We start from the raw sequence: 16,122 nt of genomic DNA on the forward strand, positions 1-16,122 counted from the left end.
CACAGCGTCCTAAAGGCCCACTGTGTCCACCCTCAGCCCTCATTCTAGTTTAGTCAATTGCCTTGTTGACATTTCTTTCCTTGTTTTTATTTTTGTGTTGCTGGAGATTGAACCCAGGGTGAGGCAAGTGCTCTGTCACTGGGCTTCAAGCCCAGCTAACACATCTAGCTTTACCGCTGAAACATCCCAGGGTGTACCGTCGAACATTAGCGTTTGCGATGACTGACTGTCGGGCACTAAAAAAGTCCTGAGAGGAGTGATTCCCAAACCATTTTGGCCATACTAGTCATACTGGCATTTTTACTCAGTATATCTCAGAAGTGGTTTCTAAATATATTCCTGTATTTTATTAGACAATTCCACGTGCACTCATTTTTCTCTGAAAATTTATTTTTTACTAATTTTTTCAGAAAAACAATTTAATTGATCTTACATTTCTTCACAAACGGTTGGACAAAGAAATTATTTTATGGCTGGGTGTGGTGGCTCATGCCTGTAATCCCAGCACTTGGGTGGCTGAGGCTGGAGGATCCCCAGGAGTTCAAGGCCAGCCTATACTACATACCAAGACTCTGTCTCCAAAGAAAAGATTTATGATCCTTTTAATTTCATCTGTCATAATTTCCCTAAACTACTTTTGTATATTGAATAGGTTAACAAATGCTTTTATCCTTTTGTTTTGTTTTTGCTTCTCTTGAGGTACTGGAGGCTGAAGCTCAAGCCCCATGCATGTTAAACAATTGCTCACCACTGAGCTATATCCCTCCAAAAGCTTGGACTGGTTTATTATATTACCTTTTCTTCCTCTTTACAAAATCGTAATTTCTGTTTTTATTTTTTTGGGTTCTTTCAGGTTTATTTTGTTATTTATTTTCAGGTTATTTTGTTCTTTCACATTTTCAAGTATCTTGTATTACATAACTAATTTATTTATTTTTCACACTTTGTTCTTTAAAGATAGGTTCTCACTATATAGTCCAGGTTGGCCCCAAACTCTCGTGATCTTCTGACATTAGCTTCCTTTACTACAGATGGGATTACAGATGTGTGCCACCATGCCTGGCTACCTTTTTTTTTTTTTTGTTGGTACTGGTGATCGAACTCTCAACTTCACGCTTGACAGGCAGGCGCTTATGCTGCTGAGCTAAATCCCCAGCCCCTTGGGTTTTTTTTTTGTCTTTTTCTTTTTTACCAGTACCAGGGATCGAACTCACAACCACACACCTGCAAGGCAGGCGCTTATGCTGCTGAGCTAAATCCCCAGCCCCTTGTTTGGTTTTTTGAGACAGAGTCTTGCTGTGTACTCCAGGCTGACTTTGAACTTACTGAGTTGCCCACACTGGCCTCAAAACTCACAGTGATCCTTCTGCTTCAGCCTCCTGAGGCATGCGCCACTTTCTTATAGCTAAACTTTTCTTTTTTCAATAGTTTAGGAAGCAATTTTCATTATACATAATGAAATAGAATACTTCCATTATTTTACATATTCCAATATATTGTATATTTTTTCACTATTTGTTATTTTATTATGTGGGTTTTTGTTTTGTTTGTTTTTAGTATATGTGTAGACTGGAGATTGAATGCAGGAAACAGTGAGCTACATCCTCAGCCTTTTTTATTTTTGAGTCAGGGTCCTGCAAAATGGCCCAGGCTGCACTCAAACTGCTTCTCCTGCCTCAGTGTTCCCTAGCTGGGATTACAAATGTGCAGCACCAAACCCAGCCTATATGGTTATTTTCTAGATATTCCTAACTCAGAGGTTTGCTTTCTTTTTTAATTCAAGGATTATTATGTTAAAACAGTTCCTGGTCAGTATTAGCTATATTTTATTAAACTGATGTGATAACTTTTTTGCGAGCCTTCAAGTGATAGCTGCACCCTTTATCATTAGGAGACGTCTTTTGTGTAATTTAATGTTTCCTCTGAGTGGAGCTCATGACTGCCATGCATTACGACCTAGATTCACACCCCAAAAGACTGAGGCCGCTCCTTCACTTTTGTCTTCCCGCTTTGCTTTTGGGTTCTTACATATTTTCAACCTTTCCGAGTCGCTTGCTTTACAGAGAGCGTTGTATTGGGCTTTGGGTTTTAGAATTAAATCCAAGAGACTGTTTCGTAGGGGCATTCAATGGAATAAAGAAAACATATATATGCTCTAAATATTCTTAGTTACCATCATTATTATTATTTTTGGTCGTATTGGGTATTGAATTCAGGGCCTTTACACTGAGCTACATCCCTATCTTTTTTTTGGGGGGGGGGCTCTTTCTGAGACAAGATCTCATTGTAGTTCAAGCTGTTTATTGAACTCACTTTGTAGCCCTGGCTGACCTTTATCTCCCAGCAATCCTCCTGCCTCAGCTTCCTGAATTCTAGTATTACAGGCGTGTACCACCATGACTGGAAAAATTCTAATGTTGTCTTTTTTTTTTTGAGGGGGTGGGTGCTAGGAATCAAACTCAGTACCTCTTGCTTGCCAGGCAGGTACTGTGCTACTGAGCTAAATCCCTGCCCCCCCCCCCATCCCTTTGTGAAATTTTTTTAGACAGGGTTTTGCTAAATTGCCCAGGCTGAGCTTGAGTTTGTAATCCTTCTGCCTCAGCCTTCTAGACAGCTAGGATTACAGGTGTATATCACCATGTCTAGCTAGTATGCTTATAACTTTCTATGTTTCTCACTTCCAACTGTCATTTTAAAATTTTTAATCTTTTACTATATAGTTTGTGTTTACTTGTGTGTTTCTGATAATTTAGCAGGGTTGTATTTTTGTTTTGTTTTTATTTTTTACTTTTTCTTTTTTTTGGTCCCAGGGATTGAACTCACCACCTCAAGTTTGCCAAACAGACATGTATATCACTGAGCTAAACCAGCCCCCTTATTTTTTACTTTAAAGAGACTAAATCCAAACAAAATAAAACAGAATAAAGCAAATCAAAACAAAATAATGAAAGTGATACAAGTCTTCAAAACAAGATAATAGGAAATCAACAATGGCTATCATAATACATCTTGTTATCTTCAAAATAACTGCCCATGCCCTCAGACATAATAAAATCAAAATAAAACAGAATAAGAACAAACAAAACAAAACAATGAAAACGAGCCGGGGATTTAGCTCAGCAGCACAGCGCCTGCCTGGCAAGTGTGAGGTTGTGAATTTGATCCCTGGTACCAACAAACAAACAAACAGCTGCCCATACCATCAGACATAATAAAATAAAATGAAACAGACTAAGACTGACCAAAATGAAACAATGAAAAAACAATACAGGATTTAAAAAAAAAGTAGTAACTATCATAATGCCTCTGGTTATCTTCAAAATAGCTGTCTAGACCATCAGACACAGGCATGTAAAATTAACCAAACAAGAAGAGAACTAAGCTGCTTCTCTAGGTCAGTTGTTATCTTTTCAGAAATTTCAGGTGTGTGATCTCTAATTCTGTGTGGACTGGAGGTCTGAGATTGTACTTTGCTTCTTCATCTTGATGTTTTCCTGTATTCTTTGGAACCAGCCCACTGCTGCATCCCGGGTGCTTCCCGCATCGGCTGCCAGTCCCGGGGTGTAGTGGATTGGACGAGGCACCTGGGTTCCTCCACTCTGGGGTTCCTGGAGTGGTAGAGGGGAGCCAGCGCTGGTTCACTGCTGCTCCTCCAATGGCAGTGGGGCCTCAGGGCATGGCTTCTTAATAATTCCACTTGTTTGGAGGTTTGATTGAGTTCTGATATTTCTTTGTTGATTTTCTGTCTTGCTGATCTGTCTTTCTGTGACCTGGTGAGGTCTCCCATTACAACTGTGTTATCGCTCATTTGGTTGAAAGATGCTTTTTATAGCATTTCTTTTTCTTCTTTTTTTTTTTGTGGGTACCAGTAATCAAACTTAGGGCCTTATGTTTGCCAGGTAGGCACTGTGCTGCTGAGCTATATCCTCAGCCCTGATGATTTGATTTTCCATGTCTACCAGTAGCTGTCTTATGTAGTTGGGTGCTCCTGTATTAGGTGCATATATATTTATGATTGTTACAGCATTTGTGTTGTCTCCAGCTTTCTCGTTGACCCCAATCAATCCCGCGTTATTCCTCCTTGCCTTTTCTTGTGGCTGCTGGACTGATTTTTCATGGTCTCTTGTTATTTTTGAGTTATCTTCCTTTTCATTATCACTAGTTGCAATTCTGTTTTCAAGGTCTGAAATTCTAACCTTTCCTTTGTTCAGTGTGTCGCCCACACTTTCAACGGAAGCTTTCATCTCCTGGATTTGTTTGGATCTGTGTCATGGATTTCACTTCTCTTCTATGTTGGGTATATTTTATTTCCATCTTTTCCTAAGCTCATCTGTTCTTTTATTTGTGTCTTTTCTAATATCTTTGATTCTTAGCATCATTTCTTTTTGCACCTGACAGATCATTTTCTCTGCAGCTTTTTTCTACTTGTTTTTTCACTAGTGTTGTTATCATTGCAGAAAGTTCCAGCACTGACTTCCTACTTCATCTCGTTTGAACTCCAGTCCTGTTCTGGGTGGGCCGGGGCTGGGGCTGCACCCCACTTCTGCATCTTGCTATTTTCCACCTTCTTTTTTCTTTTCTTTTTTTTGGTAATTTTTATTTTAAAGAGAATAAAACCAAGCAAAGTAAAACTGAATAAAGTCAATCCAAATAAAACAATGTACATGGGGGCTGGGGATTTAGCTCAACGGCATAAGCGCCTGCCTTGCAAGCAGGCAGTCGTGAGTTCAATCCCTGGTACTGATAAAAACAAAAAAGACCAAAAAACAAACAAACAAAAACAATGTAGATGACACAGGACTTCAAAACAAGATAATAGGAAATCAACAATGGTTACCATAATGGCTCTTGTCTTCAAAATATCTGCCCATAACTTCAGTGATAGTAAAAATCAAACAAAACAACAGAATAGGACCAATAAAAATGAAACAATGAATGAAATAAAGGACTCCAAAGCAAGATAATAGTAAGTCCAAAATGGCCACCATAATATCTCATGCTATCTTTGAAACAGCTGCTCATAACATTAGATACAATAAAATCAAACAAGACAAAACAGAATAAAACCCAAACAAAACAATGATAATGATGCAGGACTTCAAAACAAGATAATAGGGAGTTAACAATGGCCACCGCCTTTAGAAGGAGATGCCCACAGATGCTACAGTGCATTTTGTTCACCTCTAAACATGATCAGATTACTGGCTTTAGGCCTGAAAAGTCAGTGAAACACTAAACACTCCAAGCATTAAATTGCATTTTACCTCAATAGCTACCCTCGCAGCCTGTGTTTCTCTGGATCCGCTTACAATGGGAGGGGTTACAAAGAATCTTGGCTCTTCTTGTCTCCCAGCTCATGCGAAGGAAGGGGCTGGCATCTGGTTCTCCCCACAGCGGCCCACGCATGTCACTGACTCACAGGGAAGGATTGGCTTCTTGTTGGCTTTTTGTTCTCCTCCCCTGCAGTCTGCGACTTGAGTCAATCTCTTCTTTCTGTTTGTCTTCTATGTGGATAACAGTCAACCCTCCATGATAGCTCTACCACTAGCATTGAAGACTCTCAAGGAAGAAAGGAGATGTCCGTTCTCAGGGATGTTCTCCAGATGCAGCTGGTTCTTCATAGTTATCCCAAGAAACTACCCTCTATTGGTGTTTACAGTTCTGTGACAATGTCCATGTTATGCCTCAGAAATGTGCTGTGTATGGAGCCAATCTTGGCCTCTGGATGTGGGGCTGGGACTGGTCTTCTGTGGGTGGTGCTCTCCAGAGCCCAACTGTTGTCTCCTTACTGCTGCTTCAGCCACTTCCACATTATTGGCCTTACAGATTACTTCACCCTTGACGTCTATATACCAGACTGTTGTCCTGGTCTTAAAGTTCCCATTGGTCTTACATGCTTCCAGCTGGCCCCGCCATCCAGGGAGGTAATTGAGGAATCCCAGAGCACAAACTCACTGTCTTCCAGCTGGCCTGCCTTCTGTGATGTGGTCTGTTTCATTTATTTTTTATTTGTTTGTTGAGGCAGGGTCTCCCTGTGTCTCCTAGGCTGTCCTCAAACTCATGGTGACCTTCCTGTCTTAGACTCCCAAGTGCTGGGATTACAGGTGTGCACCACCACGCTCTGTGGTTTGTATTTTTCAGTTAATGGCTTCATCTACACATAGTATATAAGAAACATCAATATACTGTACCTAAACCTTCAGTGCTTACAAGGAGCTTCATTATATAAATACCAAATTTCTTATTTAGATTTTGCTCTCATTTTAACCATACTTTCCTCCTTTCTTTTTGCTGTTAAGATTTCTGATATTTTCAACTGAAAGTATTCAGATAGAGGCACTTGCTTCCCAGTAGATGGCGCCAGAGACATAGAACAAATTACCACCTCAACCAGTTGACTCGGTCCTCTAAACTCTCATCACTTTTGAGAATAGTGAACATTTTGGGCATTTAAGGACAAAGGCCAAATGCTAGGAAGGGGGTGACCCTGAGTGTTTATGTTTTGTAAAGTTTCTTTGATCATCCACCTCCGATCTGCTTTCCTCTTATTTTAACACAATACCTGACACCCAGAACTTAAAGAAGTTGAATTTGGCTCACTTTTTTGTTCATTTGTTGGCTTTGAGACAGGGTCTCACTGTGTAGTCTGGGGTAGCCTTGAACTCACTATAAAGCCTATGCTGGACTCCAATTTGTGGCCATCTTCCTGCCTCACCTCCCTACCATTAGGATTCTAGGCCCACACCACCACACCCAGCGTGGCTCATACTTCAAGGGGATTCAGTCCACTGTCTGCTGGTTCCACGGCAGAAATATCACGGTGGAAAGGCACAGTGGAGCAGATGCATTGTTTATAGGCGCCAGAGAAACAGTGCCAGGAAAGGGCCTCCGCACCACATACACACACCCAGACAGACCCAGCAGTGCGCTTCACTGCTCCCTCAGGCCAACCAAGTTGACAATCCAAATCCATTTTAACCATCACCGAGACTGACTTTCTTTTTTGATGGTGGTGGGCAGGGAGTGGTAGTGGGGAGGTCAGACTCTTATTATGTAGCCCAGGCTGGCCTTGAACTTAGGGATTCTGCTACGTCAACTTCCCAAGTGCTGGAAGGGCTGGGGTATGTACCACCATGCCCTGTTGAGAGTAACTTTAAGACAACAATGATTCTTATGAAACAACTAGACTGGAGAAAGCAGTAGATATTCTCACGGGTTTAGAAAGATTTCACTTTTATCAATCCATGTTTTGAGTGGTACTTATGCTTTCTCCCCTATTACATGGTGTTCATAATATTTAATTCTGGGGCTGGGGATTTAGCTCAGCAGCATAAGCACCTGCCTTGCAAGCAGGCGGTTGTGAGTTCGATCCCTGGTACTGATAAAAAAAATAATTCTTCTTAAAGTCTTACTTGATCCTTCAGGCACTGTGTGATTGTTCCAAATCAGTCAACACTGATCTTCCATATTTCCCTGAAGATTTGGCTACAGGTAGAAGACTACAGGAAACAAAGAAAGCCATGGGATTTTCACTACAGAGAAAGGTGGGGAATACCCAGGGTGGTTTATCCATACTGAGCAACATGCCAGTGGGTGTTGGCCTCAGCTTTTTTTTTTTAATCGCTACCAGGGATCAAACTCATGACAGAGTACTTGCAAGGCAGGCACTTATGCCGCTGAGCTAAATCCCCAGCCCGGTGTTGGCCTCCAATAAAACCAACTGTTGCTTGTTGCTGCTTTAGACACTGCGAAGGGAGATTTGACAAATGATATACTTGGACATCCTCCAGGGACAGCATAAAAGGACCAGCTGTCAGGACAACATAACACAGAGCAGAGGCTAGCGAGGGTGAGACAGAAAAATAGCAGACAACTTTGATTTAAAATTGGGAACTACATAATTCTAGAATGTTTTTTTTAAGACAAGTGTTTTGCTGTGTACTTAAGAATGGTCTTAAATTCTCTATGTAGTCAAGGCTGGCCTCAAACTTGCAGCAATCCTCTTGCCTCAGCCTCCCAAGTGTTAGAATTATAGGCATGCACCACTATGCCCTGCTGGAAATGAGGTAATTCTCAAATGAAACTTTTGCTAAGTGGAAAGAGAGAGAGATTGAGAGTTCTAGTCAGTCTTTTTCAGCTACACTCTCTCCTGTGCTTAACTGTCAGGTACATACAAAACAGAATTTATCTCTCAGATTCTTCATGTCTTTGGACCATTTCTCATAAGTGAAATACCCACTACTCCTGCCACACCCTTGCAAAGTTCAGTTGGTCACTTTCTAGTACTCTCTAATATACTTCCTTTGCCAAGGAGTCTAACTTTCATAGCCAGAATGAATCCATTGCCTGCTTTGTTCCCATTTGCCTTAGAACAGATTTTCCCAAAGTATTCATCACAATTATGGCACGATTATAGGGTTGGAGCAAGCTGTTTGTCTGTAAGGAATGTCAGTTCCTAAATGGTAGGAACTGGACCTTATTTATCTGTAATTTCTGTGCCTTTATTTGATTAAAAAAAACCTGAAGAATGAATCCAGTAGAGGCAGAAGAAAGAGGTGCATCTGTGAAGGTAGCAGATCCCACAACAGAGTCAGGATGCAAGATCCAGAAAGCGCCTTGCGTGAGGTGACACCTCTCCAGCAAGTCCAGGCTTCGCTCGGGTACTTCCCCTGCCACTCTGGAGTGTCTGACTTGGGGACTGCTCTTTCCATCCCTGAGCCCACAAGGGCTCTCGATTTTTCTCACTGAGAATTTGGCAAATGAACGTGCAGTTCTTGGGTTAATCTGCATATATGAGTTTGTGCTACGAATGGAAAGAGATGTCAAAATAGCTCCCTGAGCGAGGATGAGGGTACAGGACAGGAAGAGGAAATGGAAAGGGCGCTCAAAGGGCCACGTCACTCTAGAAGCCACTACAAGGCGGCAGTGTTGCCCAAGCCCACTGTTCTTATGAGGACCTTCTAGCCTCCTGAAGGGGGAGCTGGAGATGCTTCATGGTCTGAGTAGAAAGTCTGACAGGTGGGAGGATCCAATGCGAAGTCGGGGTGCAGCTCGGCAGCACAGGCACTTTAGGCAGCTACCCCCAGGAAAGTCTGCCTGCAGGCAGCAGTCCAGGCTCACTAAGGCTGCTCTGCACACAGAGCGAGGTCTGAGGCTGCAGGGTGACACCTGGGGTGAGAACAGAGATTGGGGTTTGTCAGGAGTGCACAGGAAAAAAGAGAGGAGAAAGGGTGACTCTCCTGAGGGATTTTGGTCTCGCTGGGGTTGGGCTAGACAGTGAGTTCAGGAGGGGCGAGGGGGAGGGAAAGCGTGGAAGGGTCAGAGGACTTTCAGCTCTCGAGGTGCTGCAGAATCACTGGGGCCGGAAGGCAGACACCTTCACCAACAGTCACAAAGACCGCCCCAAGAAGGAATGACCAAGTCAAAGGCGTGACCTTAAGACTGTAAACAGTGAGCCACAGAAAAGGCTGAGGATGAGGGCCCTGGAAGAAAGCTCCCAAGAGCCTGCAAGATCAAGGTATCACCACTCTGGATAATGAAATGGCCAAGAATTATGACAGGAGCAGGTGCAAGGTAGGAATAAAGGAAGCGACTGGAAGCAGAGCCTGTAGATGAGCTCAACAAAGACGGTTCACGTGAATGTCTCTCTAGGAGCTACAGCAGTCTCGGTTTTGCAAGGTGAAGTGGACCTAATCACCGCACACAAGACTAACATCCCAGATCTCCGTGACATGGAGCTAATCTCCCTCCTTCCATCGACATTCTTGACAGAGTTTTAATAACCTACTTTCTGAAAGTGAAGGAAAAACTGTCCTAATAAAATCCATCTGGTCTTGATTTCTCTTATCTCACATAAGGGATTCATACATACATTCTGTGATGAAAAATTCAGCCTTTCCCGGGAACTTGCAGTAGATTGCTCTATCTCTCTCTCTCTCTCTCTCTCTCTCATTTTCTCTGTCTCTATCTTTCTCACTTTTTCATACTGGGAACTGAACTCACAACCATGTGCTGTGCTGCTGAGCAGTGTCCCCAGCCCCTTAGGCTGCGTGTTTCGAAGCCTGGCACACGGGCTATATTCCATCTCACATGTGCTCTTTACAATGCCATACTGACGCTGCTTTACTGCACTAAGCAGCTTTCCTCCACCACGCCCTCCCACCATGATGTTCATGCTTTGGAGCCAGACCACCATGGACTTAATCCCTTCAAACCATGAGCCAAGTTACACCTCTCCTTTAAGTTGTGGGTGTTGGGTATTGTGTCTCAGGAACAGGAAAGCTGACTGGTTGAGGCCTTAGTAACTGCCTCAACCAACACCATGTGGCACAACACCATGTGACTTCTGAGGCCAGGTTACAAAATATAAAATGGCGTCAGCCTGGACTCTCTCAAGACACATACTCTGCTCTCAAGATGTCTACCCGCAGAGGCATACCACCATGTTGTCAGGAAGCTTAGGTCACGTGGAGAGGGTGTGTGTAGTGTGCTTTGACTGACAGCCCCAACTAGGCCCCACCAACAGCCAACACCAATTGCCAAACATGTAAGGAACACCCTAATGTTTAGTGGAGGGCCTAGATATCATGTGTGAGAATGATATACCCTGTCCAAATGCCTGCCCAACAGAAACCAGAGGCAATACATGAAGTGCTGGAGTAACTTCTTTATAGTCATAGATCACTAATATAATGCAGTGACTATCCTGAGAGAAGACTCATCTTTCCCCTTCCCTCCCTTTTTACATTGTCCAAAGTGCCTTTTACACCAAGAACACATTCTCACAATTACGTTTGGGTGGGGAATGGACAAACACAAATTTGTTTGCTCATCAACTTTTGAGCATCTTCTATTTCTAGGGTTAACATGATCTCACAGAGTATTGAATCTGGTAGAAGAGACAGATTTAAAAAATAAAAACTTACAGGAGAATGGGACAAAATGAGAGGGACAATCATGAGGTCTGGGGGGCCAGGAATGGCTTTCCAGAGTGTGACAGGGGTCTGATCTCAATGGACGGGCTAACTGGACCTGATGCAGGAGAGGACAGTACCAGAGTGGGTTCCTGCTGCCTGGGAACCTGCATTTGGGCATAGACAATATATCTCTATTATAAATATCCTACGGGCTTCTAGGTCTGACTTAACTTTTTTGAGCAAAAGACTTAAGACATAGGGCAGAAGATGAAATGATTTATCAGGTAAATACCTAATAAAGCACTGACTACTGTGAATTAATTTCTTTCTTAGGGTGCCTTTGAGCTGTATCCCTGACCCAAGCCTGCCTTCTTTTCTTTCTTTCTTTCTGCAAGGCACAAACACTCAGAAAATTCAGCTGGGGTTAAAACCTTTAACTTCTATGATCTGAACAATCCTTTTCCCTGCCTGGTGGCCGTGGCTCTTGCCTCTGAGGAGGAACAGATGGCTGCTGCAGGCATTGCTGAAGCTCCTTGCTCGCTCGTTTTTGGGCCCTTCCTCCCAGGGCCAGCTACTTCCTGCCTCCTGTTCACAGGACTGACAGACTCCTGCCAGAAACGCCTCAGCACAGGTACAACAACGGACAATTATTTTAAGAGTGGAGAGTTAAGAAAAGATAACCTGGCATAGACTTTCTAGAAAATTTGGGAAAGTGAAAATTTTTATCTCCAGTGACTTTTTCCCCCTCCTTTAAAAAAGAAATGGGTTGGGCCAGGAAGATAGCTCATGGCACCACATCTTCTTGGCAAGTGAGGATGTGAGTTCAACTCCTGGTACCAAAAAAAAAAAAAAAAAAAAAAAAAAAAAAAAAAGAAAGAAAGAAATAGTTTAATAAAATGAAGTCTGACATTTGAAAATTGTTCTCTATGATTTGTCCTGTATTGTGTTTTACTATGCAAAAAAAAAATTGTTTTGCTATATACTTTGGATTTAGACAAACTTACTGGCTGACCTTGAGTAAATGTCTCTGTAAAGATTCTATTTCCCCATTTTGCAAATGGAGCTCATACTGGCCTCTGAAACATAGTTAGGTTGGTTTTTTTTTTTTTTTTTTTTTTTTTTTTTCCTTTTTTTTTTTAATCGGTACCGAGGATCGAACTCACCACTGCCTGCTTGCAAGGCAGGCGCTTATGCCGCTGAGCTAAATCCCCAGCCCCAGGTTGGTTTTCTTTTCTCTTCTTTCTTTCTTTTTAGTTTTTTGAGACAAGGTCTCACTGTGTGTTCCAGGCTAGCCTCAAACTCAGGCAATCTTCCTGCCTCCGCCTTCTAAGTGCCGGGATTACAGGTATATGCCTGGCCCTTATTTTGTTTTAGGCACTTTTCCTTCCTAATTAATACAGAGCATAGGCAGTAATTATAGCATTTTAATCAATACAAAAGAAAGATGCATTCTTGCTTTTGTGGAGCATAGACATTTTTATTTAAGAATATTCAGGGTTTCTGTTTTGTTTTTTGAGGAGTCTTTTAATGATTTAAATTCTAGAGCAATGATTTTTAAGCTATTTTTTAGTCATGGGCTCCTTTGAGAATATTTTAAGTTGCAGACTCTATTTTTGGTAAAATGGATATTCATATACAAAATATTCCCACAACCTCTGAAGCCCATCACTGGTTAGGAATCCCTCGCCTAGGCAAGATGGCACACACCTGTGATCTTCAGCACTCTAGGAGACTGAGGCTGGAGGATTGCAAGATTGAGCCTAGCCTGGACAACTGAGTCAGACCCTATCTCAAAATGTAAAGGATTTTACAAAGGGGGAGGGGTGCAGCTCCGTACAAAGGAACTGAATCCCTGACCTGCAGGTTGGAGAATGCGTTCCACTACACTGCTGTGCATCACCATACAAGCTGCTCTCTCCTAATCTCCTGCGGAAATGCACAGGTAGATGCAGTCACGTTACTAGGTGTTTGGTCAGGAAACACAGCCTAGGAGTCCACTGGAGGATTTCACAGGGAACAATGCAGCAAACACTTTGCATAATATAATCAGAGCCTCCTTTTGGAACCTTGATGATTCCTCCATTTTTTTGGAACATGTAAAATAAATGTGGGAAAGGCACAGATGCTTGTCTTAATCTCAACACAGCTTTGAGAAACTGCAGAAAAATGAAGCATCCAAGAAAAGTAGAAATTGTCCCTAATGATTAGTCAGAAAATAGGGTTACTGAGGCCAACTACATACCTTTAGGTTTAAATAGGTGTCAGAAGTCACGATCATCAAATCTTTTTTGTTTTGACACTAATTCTTGCTGTGTAGTCCAGGCCGGGATCAAACTTCATTCATGGGCAGTCCCAGATCCTCTCCTGATAGAACTATCCCAAGTTCATACTTTATAGAAATGTCTGCATCTCCATGGTACTCGGCCTCCTGGACCTTACACACAACACAGGGGTTTGCATTGCATTGCTGGAGTCCCACCACCAGCCTGAACCCAGCGAAAGCTGCCTCCTATCTGCAGGCAGGAACTGGTCCTTACCCTCTCTGGGAGGTGGGCTTTGCAGACACATTGCATTCTGCCAGTTCCTTGCACCTGGCCCTGCTTAGAGGGTTGATTCCACAAATTCTACATTTGTTGTCTATGCTGGGAAGGATTCTGGAATGGATACCTAAAACGGAGGTGGAGGCATTTGTACCAGGAACCAAATACAAGTAGGTTCCTGTATGAATCATGCCCGACCCTCTCCTAGGCTTCTCCTTCAATGCTAAGCACTCAGGGAGAATCAGGAGACGTACAGCACCTGGACTTCAGACTGCCAGCCTTGAGCCTCGTGATTAACAGAAGATACACAAAGTATTCACCTCGAGCCAAGACCCATGAACCTAGGAATCAGAAACACCTGGGATGACAGAACTTAAGAGTCAAAAAAAACAGTGTAGACATTTTGTTTGAGGATCTATCTGTTTAATGACTGCTCAGAGATGTGCTGCTTGGATTTACAACTCGCTGCTTGGACTTATGATCTGTCTTTTTTTGTTGTTTTGAGATAGGGTCTCACTATGTAGTTCAGGCTGGCCTCAATGGTGATCCTCCCACCTCAGCCTCCCGAGTGCTAGGATTAGAGGCATGTGCCTCTTTTTTTTTTTTTTTGGGGGGGGGTACAGTTCTGTAGATCTTGTGTATAGAGCCTCAGTATCTTTTTCAAATAGCTTGCTTTGTTTATATAGTACTATAATTTTGCTGATTACAGTACTGCAATTTTATATTGTTATACATTATAGTACTACATGCAAGAGTTATACAAATAAAAGCAAAGTCATTAAACTGGAGTTTCCTTTGACCATTTCTTTATCCTGAATAATGTGCAAACACTATACAATTCATTTAACAATCAATTCAGTTAACAACTTTGTGGCAGGAAAAAAACTTAGTCGTTAAGGAACTCTGTACAAAGCAAGGGTAAAGGATCAACTACAAGATGAAATTTGTAACTAAGAAACAAACAGGCAGATGTTTACACTCCTGCCCAAAACAGGTGGGGAGAGCAGCCCAGTACAGCACACAGTGTGTAAGGTTCTCCCTTCACTGCACAAACTAGCAAAACCAAACAACACAACAGCAGCCACACAAAGGACACTGCGGAGGTTTATATTAACTGTGACCCTGGGCACAAAACATGAGTCTTTTCAGGTCCCATTTCCTCATCTGTAAAATTAGGGTAATAGCCTTTACAGAACTCAGAGTGGTGGCACATATCTGTAATCCCGGCACTCTGGAGGCTAAGGCGGAGGTTTTAAGGTCAAGCCTAGCCCAGGCAACTTAGCTACACCATATTTAAAAAAAAAAAAAGCCCCTACATCGTGAAGTTGCTATGATATTAAATCAGCTAGTATAGGCAACAGTGCTTACATGTGACGATGACGGTGGTGGTGGCAACCTCCGTGGTGCTGAGCTTCCCACCCAGGAAGCCTTGTCCCAGAGCCTGTGGTCTTCAGCACCCTGTTATCGCCAACTCGTAAATGCTGTCTGATAATTGTAATTATTACCAAGCAGGGAGAGATGCAGCTGCACGGCAGCATGTACGAAAATGACTGTAAGGATATAGCTTTATGTATTCACTAGAAGCCGCATGGACTGTCTGTAAGGAGGTGCTGTAAGTCCTGAGTTGGTTTTCACAGCGCTGACCTCACAAGTGGACAAGACTGAGACACACTGAGCAGAACTAGAGGAAGATGATCAGAGTGGCCAAACCAGGGAGAGAGGAGTAGCTGTGGGGCCAAGTAGCTGAAGAAGACTCAGAGAAAGGACTGGGATCCCAGAACGAGGCTGAGGAGGGGTCAGCAGTGGGTGGACGGGCTCCAGCTCATCATGAGAAATGCTTTTCTGATGTGCTGACTGAGGATGGACAAAGCCCATCCTGTCCTTGAGGCACCTCAGTGATCCCAAGTCACTGAGGAACCCAGACGTCTGGGTTCTGAATAAAATGTCACAACCATTACATTCAAGGATTGTAGGCCTACTGGCCCATGTGATAACAGTCATGGAAGCAGTGTGTTCCATCTGGGGACACCCTGAAACATTCTGGTTCTCTCTCTTCTCTCCCCTCTCCCTGTGTTTATGGTCCTGGGGATTGCACTCAAGGGCTTTGCACTGAATTATGTTCACTGCCCTTCTGACATTTTTTATTTTGTGTTAGATTCTCACCAATTTGCCCAGGCTGGACTCAAATTTGCAGTCCTCCTGCTCAGCCTCCAAAGTGCTGGGTACAGACATGTGCCACCATGCCTGGCTTCTTCTCTTGTTTCCCCCCAAAAATTTTCAGCTTGTCTTATTTAGGAAGCCCATTGATTTAACAGCAGTCCGTTGTGGACCGACTTATAGAGAACGGCCTCTGACAAGAGAGCCCAGCGCTGGGCGTGGGAAGCCTTGGAAGAAGGAGACGACCAAAGGGAGCTAAGATAGCCACACAGGCACGGTGTCAGCCGGGTGGGGAGCAGAGGGAAGGAACAGGTGCTAGAAGGGGACGCAACAAAGGTCACTTGAGGCTGTTTGGAGTTTTGGGGGGCTTGGTAAACACTAGCTACTCAGAGTGAAATCTGATGAGCCAAATACAAGCAATGGGGCGGGGTTGGGGTTAGTGTGGTTCAGTTAGAAATGTGGAGCTGGGGCTCCAGTGGAGAACACTGAGGCAGAAGCTGCTTTTTCTT

The 16,122-nt window shown here is 43.1% G+C and overlaps 1 protein-coding gene across 1 annotated transcript in view; it reads right to left on the reverse strand.

The window, feature by feature from the left end:
* The window catches only part of Galm (galactose mutarotase), a 60,548-nt gene that overhangs the window by 3,465 nt on the left and 40,961 nt on the right, over positions 1 to 16,122 (reverse strand). The gene's annotated exons all lie outside the window — the stretch shown is intronic.

The sequence above is a fragment of the Cavia porcellus genome, unplaced genomic scaffold (genome assembly GCF_034190915.1).
Source record: "Cavia porcellus strain 051 isolate PalLab524CR breed Dunkin Hartley unplaced genomic scaffold, mCavPor4.1 scaffold_1, whole genome shotgun sequence".
Classification (NCBI taxonomy): Eukaryota; Metazoa; Chordata; class Mammalia; order Rodentia; family Caviidae; genus Cavia; species Cavia porcellus.